The sequence below is a fragment of the Antechinus flavipes genome, chromosome 1 (genome assembly GCF_016432865.1).
Source record: "Antechinus flavipes isolate AdamAnt ecotype Samford, QLD, Australia chromosome 1, AdamAnt_v2, whole genome shotgun sequence".
Classification (NCBI taxonomy): Eukaryota; Metazoa; Chordata; class Mammalia; order Dasyuromorphia; family Dasyuridae; genus Antechinus; species Antechinus flavipes.
The window spans coordinates 526,247,699-526,254,635 of record NC_067398.1 but is presented as its reverse complement, the minus strand read 5'-3'; the positions used below and the strand labels follow the sequence as shown (position 1 = coordinate 526,254,635).

General features: G+C 34.3%; 1 non-coding gene across 1 annotated transcript; it reads left to right on the top strand.

Annotated features, from left to right (window-relative positions):
* The first annotated feature begins 3,284 nt into the window (after positions 1-3,284).
* Positions 3,285-3,411, top strand: LOC127546081 (small nucleolar RNA SNORD22). The gene has a single exon (XR_007949942.1). It is a non-coding gene; the product is annotated as a small nucleolar RNA SNORD22 (small nucleolar RNA).
* Positions 3,412-6,937: the final 3,526 nt, after the last annotated feature.

The window sequence follows — 6,937 nt, the reverse complement described above, 5'->3', positions numbered from 1 at the left end:
TACAGTTGGGAAGAATACAGCCTTTTAAGACAACAAGGCAATATCCAGTGCAAATGGCTCCAATGTAATTACCAGATGATGAGGAGAAATCCCAAATTTGGTAAATAGAAGGGAATTAGATAGGTTAACTGCTTGGGGAAGAGGATCTGCTTATATTTCCACAGATGAAGAAAGAATCAGATGGCTGACAATGAGACTGTCAAAAGGATTCTTAAAATCTTCAGAAATCATTGGGTTCCCTGAGATGAAAAATTGTTGATGAGACTTTTTGCAGTACTTCAGAGCTTACAGGAATTATTAGATTCCTGGCACATGAACTAATGGACAATGGAATCCTATTGGACTGTTTCTAGGACTTATGGACATGTGTAAATTTTCAGGATGATTCATTTTATTTGTTACATTACTACTAGCCTGTGTTATATTGCTATGTGCTCATGTAAATTATGTATAATGCCTCCCATATTGATGGATTTATGTATACCATGTATATCTGTTACAAAGTTCTGGCCCATATTGATGGATTTATGTGTACCCCCTCAGAAACCCCCTATGTTTTAAAACAAAAGAAAGGGGAGATGTTGGAATCCTTACTAACTGCTAAGTAATTAGAGTTGATCTAATCTTACAAGAAGTTGTTTTGGCCAGAACCTGAAACAAGGTACTAAGTAGAACTAATCAATACAAGGCTTGTGTTCACACCTTTACTCATTGGAGTTCAATGAGTTCACACCTCCCTTGAAGTCATTGGGCCAGAGAGCACTATGGGAGAAAACCCATAATCCCTCTCTCTGGAAGGAGCATAAATAGGCCAATGGGCCAGTCGAAGTTCTTCAGAGGAAGACGCTACAAGTCGAGATTTCACCGGAATGACATGAAGACTGGAGCTGGCTGGAGGCTGAAGAAAGCAGAGGCAGTGGCTGAAGGACCAGACCTTTGGATTTAAAGACATTTGGAGAGAGCTCTTGGAACCAAGCAGAGAGATAGACCTCTAAGCTAACCGGGCTATATTGGAGAAAATAAAAGATCTGAACTTTCATCACCTGGCTGCGTTTTGAGAAGAAAAAGCTCACCACAATCATTGATCTGATATCACATAATTTTGCTCTTACAGTGGGCAATGTTCTTTTGTTCTGCTCACTTCACTAAAGCATCAATGCATATAAGTCTTTAAAGGCTTTTCTAAAATCAACCTGCTCTTCATTTGTTATACAACAATAATATTTCAAATTACCACAACTTATTCAATCATTCCCCCATTGATTGGTATCCACTTAACATCTCACTCCTTATTACCATGGAGCTACTACAAACATTTTTGCACACAAGTCCCATTTCCCTCTTTTATGATCTTTTTGAATACAGACCCAGTAGTAACACTATTGAGTCAAAGAATATGCACAATTTGATAGCTCTTGAGGCATAGTTACAAATTGCTCTCCATAATGGTTGGATCATTTCACAGTTTCACCAAGAATGCATTAATGTCTTATTTTCCCATATTCCATCCAACACTTAACATTATTCTTTCCTGTCATCTTAGTCAGTCTGAAAGATATGAAGTGAAATCTCAGAATTGTCTTAATTTGCATTTCTCTAATCAATAGTTATTTAAAACATTTTATATGAGTATAAATGGCTTTAATTTCTTCATTTGAAAATTGTTTTTTCATATTCTTTACCATTTATCAAGGTAATGACTTTTAATTTTTAAAATTTCACTCAACTCCCTATATATTTTAGAAATGAGATTTTTATCAGAAATACTGGGTATAAAATTGGTTTCCCCTGTTTTTGCTTTCTTTCTAATCTTGGCTACATTAGTTTTGTTTGTACAAAATCTTTTTTAATTTGGTCAAATCAAAAACATCAATTTAAAATTTCATATTGCTCTCTAGTTCTTTGGACTTGAATTCCTCCCTCCTCCACAGGGTAAGCTATCCCTTCCTGCTCTTATTTGCTTATACTACTACTCTTTATGTCTAAATCATGAAACCATTTCAACTTTATTCTAGTCAAGGATGTGAGGTGCTGTCTAGTCCTCATTTCTGCCATGTTGTTTTTCAGTTTCCCCTGCAATCTTTATTAAATACTGAATTTTTCTCCCAGAAACTGGAGTCTTTGGGTTTTTCAGATAGTAGATTACTCTAGTCATTGACTTTTGTATCTTATATAACTAACCTATTCCATTGATCCACTACTCTAATTCTTACCAAATGTTTTACATGACTGCCACATTATAATATAGTTTTAGGTCTGGAACATCTATGACATCTTCCTTTTCATTAATTTTTTTTTGTTATTCTTGACATTTAATTTTTTCAAATGAGTTTTGTTACATTTTTTTTTTACCTATATAAAAGTTTGATTATCCATATAATGGCTTTTCTCCTCTTTGCATTGTAGTATTTTTAGTTATTTTTAGTACTATATTGAGGAGGATTGTATAGCACAGAATGAGAAGATTAAGTTGAATTGTTCTTTATATTATATGAGTTCAGAATACCCATGAGCAGCTGATCTTTTCCCCCTTGTTTAGATATCACTTTATTTGTGCAAAAAGTGTTTTTTAATTGTAATCATATAGTTCATGGATTTGTCTTGGCAGGTTGACTCACAGGTACTTTATGATGTCTACTTTAAAATGGGAGTTTTAAATGGGATTTCTCTTTGTATCTCTTGCTGCTGGGCTTTGTGGGTAACAAATATAAATGCTGATGATTTATATGGGTTTATTTTGAATCCTGCAACTCTGATAGAGCTGCTAATTTTTTCTAGTAATTTTGCTAGGATTTTCTAAATTTACCATCATGTAATCATATCATCTACAAAGATGAATAGTTTAGTTTTCTCACTGTGTACTTCTTCAATTTTTTTTTCTTTTCTTATTGCTAAAACTAATGTTTCTAGGGCAATACTAAATAATAGTGGTGAAAATGGGCTTCTTTCTTTCCTCCCTGATCTTACTGGGAATGCTTCTACTTTATCGCCATTGCATATAATACTTGCTGATGGTTTTAGATAGATGCTACTTATTTTTATTATTCATTCCTTTGTTCTCCATGTTTTTTTTTGTTTGTTTGTTGTTGTTGTTGTTGTTTTGTTTTTGTTTTTTAGAAATGGATGTTGTATTTCATCAAATGCTTTTTGGGGGCCATCTTTTGAGAAAATCATGTAACCTCTGTTTGTTTGGTTGTTGATATGCTCAATTTTGTTGAAAGATCTTTTTTTTTTCTAGGCAATTAGGAAAATGGCATGGAAATTCAGTGAGTGATCAATGAAGATCCCAATGAAGAAGACAACACCTATTTTATTCCTTAAGCTTTTCTCAGAACTTGTAAAAGTTGAACTCACTGAACTAAGCTAAGAAGCAGGAGGAGACTCTGTTCCAGAGAGGAAAGACTGAGAAGCCTCTTCTTTCTTCCTCCCTACATTCCTGGTATAGATCCCACTGTTTCATAGTGTATTATTATTACCATGATGGGTACTACTATTTGCTAATATTTTATTTAAGAGTTTTACATCAATATATATTTTAAAAAAAACTTAGTCTATAATTTTCTTTCTCCCTTTTGACTTTTTCTGGTTTAAGTATCAGTACCACATCTATGTCATAAATGGAATTTGGTCACACTCCTTTACCCATTTTTCCAAATAATTTGTATACAGTTGTAATTAATTATTATTTAAACTTTTGATAGAATCCTCTGGTAAATTCTCCTGGCCCTTAAGATTTTTCCTTAAGAAATTCATTGATAGGAGTAGCTAGGTGGCACAGTGGATAGAGCACCAGCCATGAAATCAGGAAGACCTGCGTTCAAATCACTTCCTAGCTATGTGACTCTGGGCAAGTCACTTAATCCCAATTGCCTCAGAAAAAGAAAAAAAAAAGAAATTCACTGTTAGATTGTAATTTTTTTTTTTCTAAAATGGTACTATTAGCATGAGGAATATGGAAATATGTTTAGAAGAATTGCAAATGTTTACCTATATTAGATTGCTTGCTCTTTAGGGAGGGATGGAAGGAAAAGGGGAAAAAAATTTGAAAGACTAGGTTTTGCAAAGACAAATGTTAAAAACTACTTTTGTATGTATTTGAAATATTTTACAATGGTAATGTGTAAGCAATGTTTTTCCTCTCCGATTAATCTAGACAACCTAGAATTTTTATAAATATTCATTCATTTCAGTTCATTTGTTGGATTTATTGGCACACAATAGGGCAAAATAGATTCTAATTATTGCTTTAATTTCCTCTTTATTCTCATTTTTGATACTGATAAGTTGTTTTTCTTTCCTTTTTTCTAATGAAATTTACCAAACTTTACATATTTTGATAATTTTATTCATAAAACCAACCTTTAGTTTTATGTATTAGTGCAATAGTTTTCTTATGTTCAGTTTTATTAATCTCTCCTCTGATTTTTTTCAGAATTTCTAATCTGGTATTTAATTGGGGATTATTAATTTGTTCTTTTTCTACCTTTTTTAGTTGCATGTCCAGTTCCTTGAATTTCTCTTTCTCTATTTTATTCATGAAGGCATCTAGAGATCTAAAATTTTCCTTAAGAATTGCTTTGTTTGCATCACATAAATTGTAGTATATGGTTTAATTAGTGTCATTCTCTTGGATGAAATTATTCATTATTTTTTGATATATTATTTGATGCACCCATTCTTTAGGATAAGATTATTTAATTTCCAATTAATTTTATTCTATTCTTCACTGGCCCCTTATCGAACATGACTTTTATTGTTCTGAAAAGGATGAATTTAATATTTCTGCTTTTGGTATTTGTGAATGGGACTGATTGGATGAAGTTTTCTCATTTTGAGACTAAGTCACATGATCCTTATTCTCGAAGTTAAAAAGTCAGGCCTTGGACTTTGTGTTGCAGGGAGTCACATGGTCTCTAAAGGTCAGACTCTCAGGAAGTTACTGGAAGTGACATGACCCACAAGAAGCAGACAACAATGGTGACCATTAGTCAATGATGGTTATTTCCTTTTAGTGTATTCTCTGAAAACAATTGTGTCTTCCTTTTTAATGGAGTGGTCTACTTCCTGCTGGTCAGGTAGAGCACATGGTGGGAGCTGGGATACCTCCTGGGTATGCTGGACCTCTCCTGCAGAGACTAAATAAATGCTTTCTCTTTGTGCCTGAAGATGTCTCTGATTAATTAAATTGGGAAAGAGGGTCTAGCACCCATCCCACACAATTGTAAGGTTTTGTGCCTTAACATATGGTGAATTTTTGTGTTTTATATACCCCTTAGAAAAAAGTCTATTCCTTTCTATCCCTATTCAATTTTCTCAAAAAAAAATTTTTTTTTAAAAACAACTTCTCTAAAATTCGGTTCACTTTCTTAACTTCCTCCTTGTTTATTTTATAACTGGATTTATATAGTTTTGAGGGGGAGATTGAAATCCCTCACTAGTATAGTTTTTTTTTTAATATTTTATTTAATAATAATTTTATATTGACAGAATCCATGCCAGGGTAATTTTTTTTTTACAACATTATCCCTTGCACTTATTTCTGTTCTGATTTTTCCCCTCCCTTCCTCCATCCCCTCCCCTAGATGGCAAGCAGTCCTATATATGTTAGATATGTTGTAGTATATCTTAGATACAATATATGTTTGTAGAACTGAATGGTTCTCTTGTTGCACAGGGAGAATTGGATTTTACCTTTAACCTGCATGTATATCCCCGCTTCAGGTGTGTTTCCTGTAAACAACATATTGTAGGATTCTGGCTTTTAATCCATTCTGCTAACCGCTTCCTCTTTATGGAGGAGTTTACCCCGTTCACATTTATGGTTAGAATGACCAATTCTGTATTACTTGCCATCTTGTTAACCCCGGTTTATGCTTTTCTCCCTTCTTTCCCCCTTAACTCCTTTCCCAGCATTAAGCTTGTGAGCACCACTTGCTTCTCACAGCCCTCCCTTTTTAGTATCCCTCCCCCCACCTTAGAGTTCCTCCCCCTATCTTACCCCTTTACCTCCCAGTTTCCATATTCCCTTCCGCTTAGCTTATTCCTTCCCTTTTCACTTTTCCCTTCTCACTTTTCAATGAGGTGGGAGAAGTTTCACCATAAATTAAATATGTCTAAAATTTTTCTCTTGAAGCCAATTCTGAAGGCAGTAAGATACCCACTATATTCATCCCCATCCATTTTTTCTCTCAGATATAATAGGTTTCCTTGGCCTCTTCATGAGATGTGGTACCCCCACTTTACCCTTTTTCTGGTACAATGTCCTTTCCACATCTGGTTTCCAGAACAAAGTATACATGTATTCTTTATACATCTTTATAGCCGAAATATAGTTCCCAAGATTAATCTTTACCTTTTTAGATTTCTCTTGAGTTCTATATTTGTAGATCAAACTTTTTTGTTAAGTTTTGGCTTTTTCATCAGAAATAGATGAAATTCGCTTACTTCTTTGAATGCCCATCTTCTTCCCTGGAAAAAGATGCTCATTCTAGCTGGGTAAGTTATTTTTGGTTGCATACCAAGTTCCTTAGCCTTTCAGAATATCATATTCCAGGCCCTTGGGTCCTTTAATATGGATGCTGCTAGATCCTGGGTGATCCTTATTGTGGCTCCTCCAAACTTGAATTGGGTTTTTCTAGCCACTTGCAATATTTTTTCCTTTGTCTGAGGGTTCTGGCATTTGGCCACTATATTTCTTGGTGTTTTGGTTTTAAGATCCCTTTCAGTGGGTGATCGATGAATTCTTTCGATGTCTATTTTACCCTCTGTTTCTATGACTTCCGGGCAGTTCTCTTTGATAATTTCCTGGAAATAGTGTTCAGGCTCTTTTTTTCATCATGCTTTTCTGGGAGTCTGATGGTTCTCAGATTGTCTCTCCTGGATCTGTTTTCCAGGTCTGTTGTCTTCCCCAGAAGGTATTTCACATTCTTTTCCATTG